The 17660-nt window shown below is 36.6% G+C and overlaps 1 pseudogene; it reads right to left on the bottom strand.

The window, feature by feature from the left end:
- Positions 1–615: 615 nt before the first annotated feature.
- The window catches only part of LOC138856942 (uncharacterized), a 52383-nt pseudogene continuing 35338 nt past the window's right edge, over positions 616–17660 (bottom strand).

Here is a 17660-nt window from a genome sequence, read left to right as displayed (position 1 = left end):
CAACATCAGACTCGTTAGGGTGCCTGGTCACAGCGGAATCTGTGGTAGTATCGTTATCATCAGCACCGCCTCCTTTTACAGTCTCAGAACAATTACAAAATCATTTAGAGAGAACAGCGAAGTGGACAAAAAAATGTTGGAAGTAATAGATTTATTTAAAAATAAAAATGGTCAAAAAGTGAAGAAGAGAACAGAAGTCCGGCTTTGAAATCGTTCAGCAATTTGATGGTCACGGCTATGCAAAAAATGTTGGAAGTAGCTTTCGAGGTCCAACAGCAGCCGAATTAGATTGTTGGATTTTCTTTTTTTATGTTTATTTAAATATTTATGTAATAGTTTAAAATGTTATGTAATAGTTAATGCGATATTTATGATTTGTATTTATGTTATAGCATACATTTTTATGTAAGTCAATGTGTTTGTTTTGAAGTTAGTTAATTTAATTTTCTGTTTTTAATATTTGTTAATAGAGATTTAGTTATGTATTCATTTATATTTATTATTTAATAGTAACTACATATACATGTGTAATGTTTATGTTTTAAAATTAATTAAGAAAAGAAATAAATATATAAATTTAAGAATTCATGAAAATTTTTTAGTTATTTTTTAATATTATACATATGATCCACCTAAGGTAATGTCTATGTTGTTCTGGTATGGTAAAGATCCGTCATTAATAAAATAGCTAGAGTGTCTGTCTCGTAAGTTAAACGCATATAAAGGACCTTTACGCACTAAAGCTCGCATTGGTCGTAAAGAGTCGTAATTTTCGTCCTCTCTACGCCATTCACCGACATGAACGATTCTATCTCCCTTAACTCGATCTACATAGTTTTCCGGACAGTACCAACGATTGTGATCATTTCACATTAAAAATATATGCAAGCCAACACTATTTTTTCAGAATTTTCTGAATTACATTCAATCGTCGTTTTCAAAATTCTCCAACGAGCAGTCAATATTCCAAACGCATTTTGTATGACTTTACGAGCGCGTGACAGTCGATAGTTAAAAATGCGCTTGGTGTTTGTAAGATTTAATCCGGGATAAGGCCGCATACTTCGTAACGGAAATGCAACATCTTCAACGAAAAAGTGTGGAAAAGGTTCTGGTGACACATCAGACAATGGCAAAAGGAGGTGACAAAGGCAGAGATTAATGAAAGTTCATTATACTCGTACAATAAACAATTTTATAGACTGTATCTCTGTCACTTTGACTTCCATCACTGCCAATACTAACTGATGTGAACGTATATTTCGCATCACATGTTGACATCAAAACGACGCTATAGAACTTTTTATAATTGTAAAACATCGAATTGGAATTGACCGGACACTTAATAGCAACGTGCTTGCCATCTATTGCACCGACAAAATTCGGAATGTTCCATATATTTAAAAAATCTTTACCGATATCCTTGTATTGAGATTATGTGGGCTCACTTACATAAACTGGGGAAAGCAACCGCCAGATTACCTTACACGTCGCTAATATGATTTCCCGCACTGTTGTCTTCTCTAATTTACAACTCCATGCATTACTCTGCACCGATACGCCTTGTGACAAATAGCTGACAATTATAATAAAAGCACATATATAATCAACTTACAATAAAACCAACGAACGGTGGCCCAGTCCTTATTGATTGGGCGTATTTTATACCGTCTCTGTTTTTTTGGTTTTTATACCTTTTATACAATGTGTACAATTCGCACAAACTTAAAAACATTTCATCAATATCGTCTACTTCCATGTTGCTGTCGACTTGATTACAAAAATTGTAAGAAATGTCAAATGTAAAGAAAAGAGAACAGCTGATTTCTACGTTTTCACTACGGGCACAAATTTTGACAAATTTGTTTCGACATGACCGATAAGTACGGAAAGGAGGAATGTCGGTGACTGTTTGTGCTATAAGGCAGTGATCGGCATGAGAGAAACTGTGACTGTGTAGGTGAGCATGAAATTGAAGACTCCCAATGAGAACTCTGTTACCTTAAACTTTGTTAATTTATTTCATTATTTTTTTTAAACAATTGCTTTCATGCTTTCTGATTTATTTTATATACTGCACTATTTAAATAACTACATTGGACCCTAAAACGGTCAAAATGTAATTCATAACACCACAAAGTGTTCATAATGCCAAAAAATTTCGTGTAGCGCACTGGCTAAATGAGTTATAATTCCCGCCCCGAAGAACTCAGACACACCACACAAAAGACAACACAGATCAAGATTATATATAAAAACCTATAGTTTTCGAGATATTTACGTTTAAAGTTGAAAATTTCAACTATTTAAAGTACGTATTTTTGCGATTTAAAATGAATTACACACTTATATTTTCCACTTTTATATCCACTAACACTTCACTAATTCGTTTGTACACATTTATTTTACATTATATAGTGCAAAAACAGTTTAATTCAATAATTAAATTATTGTTAAATTCTATTAATTCTGACAATAACAAAAGGGTTGCAAAATTTCAAATAACCAGTGTTACCTTATCGACATCTTTTGTAATTGAACTGAAAGAAATTAAAACAGATAATACCCCAAATACAGGAATCCAAAACCTAGAGAAATAAACTATTACAAAGCATTGATGTTAAGTATTATGTTATACCCTCTATGACAATATTACTTTTTTCTTGTAGAACTTCTTTTTGCGTTGGCGGCCTTCGGCCGCGCTTAAAAAAAAATAACCCTGGTCGGTCCAACACCGGGGTGTATCAAAATATTTTTCGCGCAGAACTTCTTTTTGCGTTGCGCGCCTTCGGCCGCGCTTTAAAAAAATAACCCTGGTCGGTCCAACACCGGGGTGTATCAAGGTTTTTTTGCGCAGAACTCCTTTTTGCGTTGGAGGCCTTCGGCCGCGCTTCAAAATAAATAACCCTGGTCGGTCCAACACCGGGGTGTATCAAAATATTTTTCGCGCAGAACTGCTTTTAGCGTTGGCGGTCTTCGGCCGCGCTTTAAAAAAATAACCCTGGTCGGTCCAACACCGGGGTGTACCAAAGTTTTTACGCGCAGAAATTCTTTTTGCGTTTCCTGTATCTAGGATACAATGTCTCTGTTTATTTTATTTTTCTTCGTTTACAAAATATATTAGTATGGCAACACTGATGTTTTGACATTCACAACCATTTTGTTATTGTCAAAATTAATAAAATTGAAGAATGATTTAATTATTGAAATAAAGCTATTTTTGCAGCATCTAATATAAAAAAAAATTTCTAAAAACGAATTAGTCAAGTGTTAGTGGATATAAAAGTGAAAAATATAAGTGTATAATTCATTTTAAATCGCAAAAATACGTACTTTAAATAGTTGAAATTTTCAACTTTAAACGTAAATATCTCGAAAACTATAAGTTTCCCGCGGCTATATCTATATATATTCTTGATCTGGAGGATCTCCTCTATCCGCCCATACCCATTTTATACCCGAAAGCGTGGGACGTTATTCTAAAGCCGACCCCAATTATCAAAATAATTTGTAATTATTGCAATTATCAAAATAATTTGTAATTATTGCAATTATCAAAATAATTTGTAATTATTGCAATTATCAAAATAAAAGTTTGTGAATAATTTTGAAACGAAGAAACGTACGCTTCTCATTTGCGGAATACAGTGACAAAGTGAACGGAAAAAAAAATGAACAAACAGTGAAAAAAAAACAAAAAAAAAGTGCAGTGACGAGAAAAACAAAAAAAATAAAAAATATATATGTATATATATATATGTACATATACATATGCTTTGGTGCATGAAACAGTGCAGTGGCCACAACAACAAGAAAAAAAAAATATATATATATACATATGCTTTTTGTGGCAATGACCACAACAACAAAAAAAATAAATAAAAATATATATATACATATGCCTATGGTGCATAAAAAGTGCAGTGACCACAAAAACTAAAAAATATACATATGCTTTTGGGGCATAACTAACAGTGCAGTGAACAAAAAAAAAAACGGGCGCGGAAAAACAAAACACAATCAACTGAAAACGGGCGCTTATCAAAACTCATATATATGTATATACATATTAACATAAAATGGGCGCGAAAATAATACAAGAAAAACCAATCAAAAACCTCAAGGACCCACATCCCAGGAAAGGATTGGATACACCTACAGGCATCCACATACAAAAACAGGCTATATTCCCCACAATCCCTTGACGGATATTCATGTGAGTTGTATCGATTCCGTTTTGTACCTCACTACTGAGGGGTATATGTATATTTATTACGGTTATCAAAAACGGTTGCTAAACTGTTTTATTAGCGGTATTTAGGGTTTTACCAAAAAAAATGTAGACACATAATATACATATATATATTATATATATATATTATATATATATATTATATATATATATATATAATATATATATGTATATATCTAAATATATATATTTATTTTTTTTTGCCTAGGAAAGCTTACCTTCGTGTTTAACACAAATATTCCAAATCCAAAACACAAATATTATATATGATATATACATATATATCAAATTCAAGTACTCTACTTGCAAAACTATCCGGCAATACCCCTTATGCTTGATCAAGTAATAAGCAGGATTGCCTAAAACAAGTAAGCAAAGGCAAATAAAAAACAAAACAAAAAAAAAAAAACAAATACATATACCCACATAGCAACATATAACGAATAAAAAGAGATATAAGAAGAATATTCTCAAAAAACAAAAAAAAAATTTAAGAATTGCTTACCTATATGCCAAGACTCTCATTACATACATATTTACATATTTTGCACAATATATACCAAAATTTTTAGCAACTTATAATTTTGAGCGCATGCAATATATTAACATATTTTACCTACAAAAAAAAAGGAGAAGAGAGAGAAAGGTAAAGAAAATACAAAATTTTTAAACATATAAAATATACGCACATTATTTTACTCTTATACATACGTACATATTTACATCCAATACCGAGAGTGCATATTAACGAATCGTAGTGTACATACGATTACTTTGTTGCTAATTACGTTTATGCGCTTTTTCGTAACTGAGAAACTACGTCCGCTCGTTTACATACGTACTTATACAAGTACGGGACAAATTATTATACCCTACTAGGGTACCACTACAAGTTAAAGAACTTCACAAAACGAATTCTTAACAAAAAAAAATTAAATTAAAATATGTATTTATATTTCTATAAATAAATTAATAACAATAATAAAAAATTGTGAACAATATAACGTACGTTGCTTCTATACAATTTAATTCAATATATTCCAAAGTCCAATTTGGGCACATAGTCAGCAATACCCCTTGTTGTTTGGCAAACAAAAAACAAGTAGGATTGCATATATATGTATAAAGTACATTGATCTCTTATACGAGCTCTCATTGACATATACTAATTCGCTTATAGGTATACCCTACAACGCATACAACCACAATAAAGATATAAAAATAGATTTTGCAATTTGAATAATTGTTGAAATAAACAATACAATCGAGATAAATAATAAATAAATACCATAACAACGAAACACGCTATCTTATTTAATCCGATTAAAAAAAAAAAAATAAACCGATTTACTAATTCTCTTATTTAGATAAAAGAGATTACGCGTTAAAATTACGAATTTCGCTTAAATTTAATCAGTTTACACTGAGAGAAATCATTTGATTAATTGAATTTTGTTTTTTTTAAATGAACGCAGATTCGAAAGATTCTAAATCTACACAATTATTAAGAGTACCAAAAATGATTTCGGACGAAAAAAGTCCATTTACACCTGCAGAAGCTACACGCTCAAAGCAAGGTGCTACAAAACAAAAGAGGGGGACAGACATTACATACAGTAAATTCATTGCTGAGAGTGACAGTTTGATAAGATACTGCACTCGATTTTCATCTGCTCCGATTCAAGATAATTCTGAATCGGCATTAGAAATCAAAAAAGAAAATCTCGACAATTTTTGGATACGTCTCCAAGCTTCATATGACGCCATAGTAGAATCTGACGAATCAGATCTACCAGAAAATTTTAAGTCCTCGGCTTACGCCAAATATGAAAACTGCTTAGACCAGTTCGAAGACAATAAAGCAATGATTTCCGATCAGCTGAAGCTAATAAAAGCAATTGCACCTACTCCACATCAGCGAGTAGAGCTGCCACAAGTACAAAGTCAAGAGGCAAGTTCAGGTATCCATCTCAAGGTGCCCGCATGTGACACAGAAATATTTCATGGTGGTTATGAACAATGGCCGTCCTTCCGGGACATGTTTACAGCCGTTTACATGAACCACCCAAAATTATCAAATGCACAAAAATTGTATCACCTCCGATACAAAACAAAAGGTCAAGCAGGCGTAATAGTAAAACAGTTCGCACTAAATGACGATAATTTCAATTTGGCTTAGGAAGGTCTTAAATCTAGATATAAAAATGAGAGAATATTGGTCGATAAGCAAGTAATGATACTAATGAACTTGCCTAAGATTCAAAAGGAAACAAGTGAAGAGTTTATAACACTGCAATCCACTGTTTATAATTGCTTGTCGGTTCTATCGACCCAAAATATTCCCACAGACAGCTGGGACCCAATACTGGTAAATATATGCACCTCCGCTTTACCAGAAAAATCATTACTTTTGTGGGAGCAATCGCTCTCATCACGAAGAAAATGCCCCACGTGGCAATAAATGAAAGATTTCCTAACTACCCAATATGAAATCGCAGAAAGGGTAGATAAAAAAATGGTCAGAACGAAACCCGTTCAACATGATCTAAATAGATGCTTCCACAGACCCCAAGCCAGTAGCAACAACAATTTAAATAGAAGCTTCTTCAAAAATCAAACGTTTACATCCGAACAGTACAAACAAACGTCATGCGAACTATGTACAGGAGGGCATAAGCTCAAATCTTGCGAGAGATTCAAAAAATTGAATATTATCGACCGAAGCAATTTTGTAAAAACAAAAAGACTTTGTACAAACTGCTTGTCACATGCGCATACACTTAAAGAGTGCGAAAGCAAATTTAATTGCAAAACAACAAACAGCGCAAATATGAAAAGACGGGTTTAGTTGCAACAGCAAATCCCGAAGTGCTAAATCCCGAAAATTGCCAAGAAGCACCATGCTGCTCAAAGGCAATAAAAACCCAAACGCTACACAGCGAAAATCAAAGTAGAGTACTACTACCCACAGCAGTCGTCTCCATCGAACACCGAGGAGAGCTGTTTAAACTTACAGCCTTAATAGACCAAGGATCACAACGATCTTTCATAGCGTCTAGGGCTCAAAATAGGCTACAACTACCAACAAAACTAGCCAATTTTGAAATCACGGGAATGGGCGGAAGAGCTGTCCAAAATTCAAATAAAATCTGTCCCATTACCCTAATTTCCCCCCAAGCGGATAAGCACATACTAGCAGAAGCTATAGTCTTACCGCAATTTACAAATATGCTTCCAAGCTATCACATAAATAGCAAGCATTGGCAAAATGTTTCACACCTAAAGCTAGCAGATCCCAACTGCAACACTCTCGCTCAAATAGACCTTCTATTAGGCAGCGATCTCATACCACAGATAATACTCGAAGGTATTGAGAAAATTTCAAATACACTTCTGGCACAAAACACTATTTTTGGGTGGATCATAAGTGGATTAGTTTCGGAACCAGTTACCACCATGACCACTCAGGTTGAGGAAATCTCAAACGAATACCTCAATTCACAATTGAAAAAATTTTGGGAGTTAGAAAAACTCCTCCCCATATCAATCACAACCCCTGAAGATCAGTATTGTGAAGACTTTTACAAAGCCACAACTACTAGATCAGATAATGGTCGGTACGTCGTACGACTACCACTAAAACAACAATTTCCCAACACCATCGCCTTAGGTCACTCTCGCACCTCTGCAATGCAGCAGTTTCGAAGTATGGAAAAAAACCTACTTAAAAAAGGCGAACTCAAACCAGTATATGATGATGTGTTGGAAGAATATCTCCATTTAGACCACATGGAGGAAGTTAGTCCATGCGAAAAAATCATAAATGGCAAATATTACTCATTTGACTTGCCTCATCACGCAGTAGTAAAGCCAGACAAAAAAACAACTAAAGTAAGAGTTGTTTTTAATGCATCAAGATCTACTAGCTCGGGGAATTCCCTAAATGATATGCTACGGGACCCACGTTCCAACCAGATTTAATGCTACTCATTTTAAATTGGCGTATATTTAAATAAAAATGTATAGTCGTACACAAAGACGATCAAGATTTTCAGCGAATTATTTTCCGAAAATCTCCCAATAGTCCACTCCGCGACTATAAATTGAAAACAGTTACCTTTGGTGTCAACTGTGCTCCCTATTCAGCCATTCGAACACTGCACGAATAAGCAGGAAACGCCAACTCAGAATTTCCTCTGGCAACCCAGGTGTTAAAAACACAAACGTATGAAGTCACAGTCTTCCACAAGCATACGAATCACTATCACAAGTGGTAAAAGCCCTCAAAACCGCAGGGTTTCCGTTGAAAAAGTTAACGGCGAACCACCCTAATATTTTAAAAAATATACCACATAAAAATTTGTTAGATACTAATTTCCTTAAATTCGAAAAGGAAAGTACAACAAAAACTCTGGGGATCCAATGAAATGCGATATCTGACCAGTTTTCATACACTACAGAGTCAATATATGCATAATCCGCCATAACAAAGCGACAAATTCTATCCTCTGTGGCAAAACTTTTCGACCCCGCAGGATGGCTTTCGCCAGTTATGATACAAGCCAAAATCCTAATACAAGAATTATGGTTAGATGGAACCGACTGGGACGAACAAGTAAAACCACTTCGTTTAGAAAAGTGGTCCCAGTTTGCGAGCAATCTAAATGATATCTCACAGATACAAATCCCACGTTGGGTAAATTATGCCCCAGAGCACAAAGTCGAACTACACGGCTTCTGTGACGCTTCTGAAAAGGCATATTTCGCAACTATATATGTTCGCATACAAAGCGACACTGCGACCACAAACCACTTATTAGTATTAAAAGTGGCTCCTTTAAAAACAATAAGTATACCACGACTTGAACTATGTGGAGCGCTATTACTAGCCAAACTAGTGTCCATCGTACAAACGCATTTAAACATGGCACAATATAAATTATATCTATGGTCCGATTCCGAAACTGTATTAGCATGGTTAGAAAAACCACCACATGCATGGAAGACGTATATTTCCAATCGAACGTCTCAAATCCTTGACCTAGTAGGATGAGCCACTTGGCGACATGCAGCCAGTGGTGATAATCCTGCTGATCTAGGTACAAGATGGTGCAAACCCCTGCATCTTGCCACCACCATCCTCTGGTGGAATGGCCCCTGCTGGCTAACAAAATCTCACATTATTGGCTACAAACGCCCATGCGCAATATAATTGCTCCAGAAAGTCGAAAAATCGGCTCTTTTCATGCAACATCGGATGATACTGACATCCTTGAACGATTCTCATCGTTCCCCCGAGCCCTCAGAGTAGTTGCTTACATGATCAAATTTATAGAGCAGCTCAAAACTAAAGTTAACGAAACACCTTCATTCGAAGCCGATGGATAAAAAGAGCTCACTTTTAGTACTAAATCCATTTCTGGACACAAAGGGTCTGCTTCGTGCGAATGGTCGGCTTGTCAACTCCAGCCTGACATACAACGAACGACATCCCATAATCATACCAGAAAAGCACGGCTTGCCACATTATACCTGCATTACGTCCACATACTGATGCTACACGCCGAGCACCGCCTCATGCAACAAATAGTCCGCCAAGAGTTTTATATTCCCCGTCTTAAGCCTCAAATAAAGAAGTGCATTTACATGTGCAAAGTTTGCACAACGTACAAGCAAAAAATGCGAACGCAGATAATGGCAGCACTTCCACCTGAACGCTGCAACTTTTCTCTGCCCTTCACAACAACAGGTGTCGATTTTGCTGGGCCTTTCCAGATAAAGGCTTCAATGTTAAGATCTCCCACTTTATTGAAAGGCTATGTGGCAGTTTTTGTTTGTTTTACGACAAAAGCTGTTCACCTTGAGCTATGTACAAAACTGACGACAGAGACTTTTCTCGCGGCACTCGCTCGCTTCGGCGGACGGCGTGGTTTTCCTTCAAAAATAATGAGTGACAACGGCAAAACGTTTATTGGAGCCAAAAGAGCCACTGAGAAACAGTTTGTGGACTTTATCAAACAAGTCTCACCTGAGATTGTACAGAAGTACGCACCTCAAGGCATTAATTGGCAGTTTATCCCCCCAAGCGCTCCTCATATGGGTGGTTTATGGGAATCAGCTGTAAAAAGCTTCAAATCCCACTTCAAAAAAGTAGCTGGAAACTACAAGTTTAATTATGAAGAATTCTGGACCTTATTAAATCGAATTGAAGCTCTTCTCAATTCACGGCCACTAACGACACTCTCGCAAGATCCCTCAGATCTCACAGCCCTAACTCCAGGGCACTTTCTAAAAGGAGCACCCATTCTGGCCATACCTGAGCCAGGCGTGGAGTCGCTATCCTTACAAAATAGATGGGAAAGAATTAAAATTCTCCATCATGATTTCAGCCGCCGATGGAAGGAGGAGTATATAAAGGACCTTCATAAAAGGTACCGCTGGAAAACTCCCGAAAAGGCGCCAAAGCTTGGAGATTTGGTTTTAATTAATGACGATTGTCTTCCCCCTACAGAATGGTGACTTGGTTGCATAGAGAAGCTACATCATGGTTCCGACGGTCATATACTAGTAGTTGACCTCCGTACTCGATACGGAACGCTAACCAGACCGCTCGTTAAACTATGCTTCCTGCCAATCTCAAATAATAGCGAAAACGCATGTAGTAAACCATCCGTTTAATAATACCTACAAGAAAAAAATCGAAATATCCGTCTAAATAATCGAAAACAGAAATAAAAAACCGCAAATATAATATGACAGATTACAATCATATATACTAACAAAATAATGGGTAGACTAATACGATCACCAAACCAAATAAAGTTGGTTACATATAGAAAGATATCCATACTCTATACCACTAAATCGTAACTAATCACGCCTTTTTCTCCATACAGATAGATATGGATACTGAAATGCATTCCACCCCAACGCCAACAATGCGATCGGTCATCACTGTGCCTCGCCTTGGGATTATGCCAACCGCGGCGCCCCGAACACCAGCCGCAACCGCACCGTCAACCACCGCTCGTAATAGTATTCGAGCATCCGCAGCCGTTCCGTCTCCACCTGAGGCGCCCCATCGCATCCGATGCCCCCACTGTGGGCTCTTCAAGGGCATGTCGCCGACACAACGCCAGCAGGTTGCCCAGGCGCATGGGCATTGCAACAATTGTCTGGCACATACACACACGACGCAGGAATGCGACTCCGGTGTTTTGTGCCAAATGTGTGGCAGGCAGCATCACACGTTGCTTCACCGTACTCCGAGGCGAGAGGTCAGTCGGCAGCCTGCCCCACGGATCCGCGGCGCAAACCGACCGCAGCAAGCCAATCGTGTGGCACGTCGCCGAAGAACGGCACCCCGATCGGAGTCCCGTCCATGGCGTCAGCACAACGTAGCACCGACCAGGCGTAGGCCGAACTATCGCCGCACGTCCGGACTCAGCAACGTTGTGGCAACGTTGCAACAGCTACCGCGACTGCTAGGCTGAACATTCGCCTAGGGGGGCCGGGATGGCTAAATGAGTTACAATTCCCGCCCCGAAGAACTCAGACACACCACACAAAAGACAACACTGGCACACATACCACACAAGGATCTCTACACAACACACCGAACAAAACATCTGTCCTCGAAGCTGACAGCCTCTTCTCTCAGCGACTGTCGAGTACGAAACACCATTTCTTTGGCGCGCGTATCAATCTATCCCGGCTATCAACCACGTTTTATTACCTCTCCACTGGTATGCGACCAAGGAGTGCGTTGAGTTTGCAATTATCAAAATAATTTGTAATTATTGCAATTATCAAAATAAAAGCTTGTGAATAATTTTGAAACGAAGAAACATACGCTTCTCATTTGCGGAATAAAGTGACAAGTAAGTGGTGGTGTTAACAGGCACATTTCCCTTAGCGACATGATCACACGAGACGTTGTTTCGCACGATAGAATGTAAGCGTGGGAAGTTACCTTACAGAATTGTGCTATGAAATGCCGACCAGTGGTCTAAAGTCAATTTTTATCACCTCAGCCCTTCAGCCGTCAAGTAGGAGAGTACTTTAGCAGTACCACCGACTCTATTACTTTTCATTTCAAAATGCAACCTTAAAGACAATAGCAGTAATTCTCTGCATATACTCGTATATACATACATTTAATAATTTTGAATTATCATTTCAATTGATCTCATATGATATCTTTCAGATTAAATTATATTTCTTTCTCATATTTCTATTTGTGACATTGGCAATATATACATATGTGTGTACGTATATATTAGTTGAAAGGTTAAGATTCAAGGCTTGATATTTATTATTCATTTCTTTCAGATGGTTCAAATTCGTTGTTAATCCCTTAACAAAACATGAAAACTGGACTTACACTGGAGGTTATTGGGAGCGAAGCAATGAAACTACATCCCAAATTTTTTAACGAAATGTGTAAACATGTGTACTAGTACTTGTGTAAAACTGTTACTAATGAGTAATGCTTATTTTGTTTAAAATAAATTAAAGGGTGTCACAAAGAAGTGTGGATGGCTTAATTTTAAAATGATCGTGTAGTGGCCGCGAGTTCACCCAACTTTTTGCTTGCGTAGTAAGATAGGGAACACACTTGTGATCCACACGTCAATAGTAAGTGGTTATTTTATTTTGCACGTAACTATGACCCGGAAATGTGATTTTGCAAATTATAAAAACAGTAATAATAAACCACAATGCGTGTTTTCACCAAACCCATTCCTATATACAAGAAAAAGTTATTTGATCTATTCACAGCACAAAATGTAACACTCCGTTTCTACATTATAATATTATTTAAATATGCTAAGTCATTAACTAATCTTACTGAAAAGTGTATAAGTAAAGAGCTAAGAAGGAAGAAGTGAACGAAAACACTACACGTCCATGAAGAAACGAAATCGATTCTAGTGTCGAAGATATGTAGACATTAAACATACCCATTGGAGTGGTGTCATCAACCAATGAGATGAGCTTGGATCTGAAGTATACTCCCTCTCAGTTCGGCAGAATCGAAAAATAGTTATTTCCGATTCCTACTTGAATACTAACATCATTTCTTTCAACGTCAATCGGGCAAAATACAAGCCCTTTTCAAGCTGGAGACATCAAATAAAAATCTTTACGGAGACGGTTTTTAAGACAGTAAGCATTTGAAGTCGAATACTTCGGTTGCGTAAGCAATACACTGAGACAAGTGTTTTTTGCTTCAATTTGTTATTGCTCGCACACATTTTCGGCATGATGTCGTGCGCTGATTTATCCAATGTCAATCACCCATATACAGAACTAGCACAAAAGATATATACGAGGTATGTTCAAAGGAAAAGGTGTATTCTGAACTTTTTTTAAAAGTACTTATTTATTCATTAATATCTATTTTGTCTCCTTCAAAGTAATCCCCCACGGATATAATACATTTGTACCAACGCCTTTTCCAATCCTCGAAGCACTTCTGAAATGCGTTTTCCGGTATGGTCATCAACTTTTTCTTTGATTCTGATTTGATCTCTTCAATTGAGGCAAAACGCTTTCCTTTCATTGGTTTCTTCAGTTTTGGGAATAGGAAAAAGTCGCAGGCAGCCAAATCTGGTGAATACGGAGGTTGAGGCATGATTACGTTACGCCAACATCCCCTGCAACTTCCCTAATAGTGATTCGACGATTTTCAAGAACAATTTTTTCACTGTTTCGATGTTTTCTTCGCTTGTTGACGTGGTCGCACCTCCAGGATGCACATTATCATCAACATCTTCTCAGCCTTCTGTAAAGCGCTTGTACCACAAACAAACTGTTAATCAATATTGGCTTTTAATGCAAGCACATAATAAACATATGTGTCCGATTATAACAAAAAACAAAATAACGATAATCGAATGTACGCAAACCGGGAAAAATCAAAACTCACTTTTTCTTTTGAAAAAACCAGGTATATGTATTATAAACAGATAATCTGTTGCAATGTGAGACGATCGTTATTATCTTATCTGAATGCAAGCCATTTTTACACGCACACGTGGTTTGTTTATAAAAACTGGTTTCAAATATTAATGTTCTGAAATTTCTGAATGCAATAGCACTAACTATACCACGTAGCTCTGTTTCCATTCTATTATACCTATTAAATATTGGTAATAATTAATTAATGAATAGTTTACCAAGCTTTTAAAATTTGATTTCAAAATAAGTGCTGATTCATAGTCTATACGTGCATTGCTTTCTTACACTTTCGGAAATCAAGTTTAAATAATGTTACACCTTTTACAACAAAATATTTAATTTAAAAATTAGCACATAGCTTTGGGAAGGTTGATTACTGTGGAGAAAATGTATAAAATACAGCCTGTGAAAGAACTGAGCTGCTCGACCTTCCCCAGCGACATCCCTTCGCTCTATGGGCTTTGGAAAAGTTCCAAGAACATCCGACGTTTTCGATCCAAATTTTGTGCATCGATTAGGCCAATTTCTGGCTCAATGGGTTTGTAAACAAACAAAATTGCCACATTTGGAACGAAGAGAAACCTAAAGGGCTTCAATAGCTTCCATTTCATCCAGAAAAAAACAACGGTTTGATGAGGTTTGTGAGCCGAGAATCATCGGTCCATATTTCTGCCGGTGAGAAAGTAACCGTCAGGGGCGATCGTTATTGCGCCATGATAACCGACTTTTTGATTCTTAAATTTGAAGCTCGTGCTTTCGCCGACATTTCGTTTCAACAAGACGGCGCCACTTCCCACACATTGCATCAATCAATGGATTTATTGAGAGAACACTTCGGTGAGCAGACAATTTCACGTTTTGAGACGGTCGATTCGCCACCAAGATCGTGTGATATCACACCGTTAGACTTTTTCCTGTTTGGATATGTAAAGTTTAAGCCCAAAGCGTGTCATTCGCCAGTTACCAGTCGAAGTGCTCGAACGAGTCATCGAAAATTGGACTCATCAGATGAACCATCTGAGACGTGGCCGCAGCCAATATTTGAAAGAGATAATCTTCAAAAAATAAATGCCAAAGAATGTTCTTTCGAATGATAATAAACATTCCCCATTAGATTAAAATTTTCTTTGTGTTTTACTTTAAAAAAGTAGAGAGCCTGGAAATGGATCACCCTATACAAGTTGTCAGGAGTCAACAAGATCGGCTGAGCCTGTAAACTACTCTCCGTTTGCAACGGCAATAGCGGGTGGCCTACGTCACGGCATTCCTCCTCCTTCCTCCACGTTCACTGCAACAACTCACCGTATTCACTAGCTAACGGTAGGACAAGCGTTATGTTTGGTTTTTGGTATAGCAGTTTAAGTGAGTACTCACTGGACTAGACAACACCATCCGAAAGTAAATAAATATATTAAATATATCAAAAGTTGAAATATTTACTGGCGTTCAACGGGGGCCTACGTGCTGTGGAAAGAATCCTTGAGATTTTCAATTCATTAACGTCGAATAGAATAAACTATTTGAGTTTTTTATACGAAGTTATGGTCGAATTGTAAAATAAATGTTTAATCTCTTCGACTAAAATAATTGAGGCTAATTGGTTATCAGTAGCGGTTTATCAAATATTTTTGTTTAAGTACACAGTCACCCAATAAAGTCTACATACCCTCCTGAAAAGTCCAGTTCTGAGCCATCTATACACAGTTAGAATCCGTATTTTCAAAAAAAAAAGCATTGATGATAATATTTACACACAAGGAAAAAAGTCTATATACACCTTTTGATTTTGCGATTTTGATTTTGGAAACGAGTGCTTTTTAAGTATAATATTTTAGTAAGTGATGGTCAATCGAGAATTTTTAAGGAAACCAAATACACTTAGTTTTGTTTTTACACCGTAGATTGATTCTAGAAAAAACCGTGTAAGAAAAGACATTGATCCTTCCCCTAAATTTTAAATTTACAATTGTTCTGACCAGTAAACTTGATTGTATCCACAGAAATTGAATTCCTCTTAGTTTAAGATATGAACATATTTCGCAAAAATTTAATCTGACAATCAATCTTAAACGGTCAAATTGAACAAAGCATAATGAGAATTAAAAAAGCAGGCAAACATGAAGGTGGCAGCGCTATGGTTTGGAATGCAATTGCCTCATCTGGAGTTGGACGTTTGGTTTTTATAGAGGGTACTATGGACCGCTATGTTTAAAAAAACATATTGGAACACCATTTGAAGCAACTGTGGATAGTTTTTGTATTGAATTTTTCAACAAGACAACGATCCAAGGCCCAGGTAACACGTTGCTAGAGAGTGGTTTGTATATAATGCCTCCAGACAACTAAATTCAGAACCACAGTCGCCAGACATAAATCCGATTTAACATATTTGGGACGTTCTTAAACCTTAAAAACTATCCTTTCCCGAGCTTGGGCTGAAAGTTCTTCCGATGTAACTGAAAATTTGGAGACTTCAATGCTCCGACTTCTCTAAGAAGTGATTGCTGTCCAAGGTGATCATACCAAATAATAAGATTCAAAAACAAAAATATTTTTGGAAGGAAATTTTAAAATTTTTGTGGTAGCTGTATAAAAACTTTTTTCCTGGTGATTTTTTATGTTTTATTTTTTGTTTTGTTTTTAGTATTATTGCAATTAAATCCTTTTTTCGTAACAAATTTGCCAAAAACGTAAAATCAAGGGGTGTATGTAGGCTTTTTTCCTTGATTGTAAATCAATATTTTGTGCAGAGCAGCGTTTAATATGTTTTTCATTGAAAAAACATATTTTTTGTGAAATCTTTTAAAAAATATCGCATTCGTGGAGTAATGCTTTTTTAAGGTTCATTTTTTCTCGTCCTTGTTCATCCCATAAATGCTCTATGGAGCTCAAATTGAGCAAATGGGAAGCAGAATGGAGTTATTGCGGAACGTCATATAGTGGACATTCCTTAACAATTTGACAATATGCTTTTAGTCATTGTCGAGTTAGAAGTACCAACCCTCTGCAAGCTCCATTTTATGCGTGGATTGGTCTTTTAATAAATTCAGATACACCATACCCACCAATTTCCAACTTCAGTTGTTGACGTACAACCCCACACCATTACGAAACCGCCTCCGTTTTTGACGGTGGAGAGCAAGTCTTTTTGATAATAACGCTTATTTGTTTTTGCGTTATACATTTGGTTTTACATCAGAACCAAACAAGTTGAAGTTTATTTTGAATCGATGGTTTATATCTTAACTAGACTTACCAACAAATTTCATAAAATTGCAAAATTTCACTTAATAAAGCTACATAATGATACTCCAATACATTAAAGGAATTAACGCGAAGAATTTCTAATATTCTGGAATTCCGGATGCACATAACCTCAGTTATTCATACATGCGGCCGATATTCAGAATTTTTGACGCCACGGCTTTCCATTACTTTAGCAAAA

The sequence above is a fragment of the Bactrocera oleae genome, chromosome 4 (assembly GCF_042242935.1).
Source record: "Bactrocera oleae isolate idBacOlea1 chromosome 4, idBacOlea1, whole genome shotgun sequence".
Taxonomy (NCBI): Eukaryota; Metazoa; Arthropoda; class Insecta; order Diptera; family Tephritidae; genus Bactrocera; species Bactrocera oleae.
The sequence above is the reverse complement of the archived record's forward strand: the minus strand, read 5'-3'. Positions and strand labels throughout refer to the sequence as shown.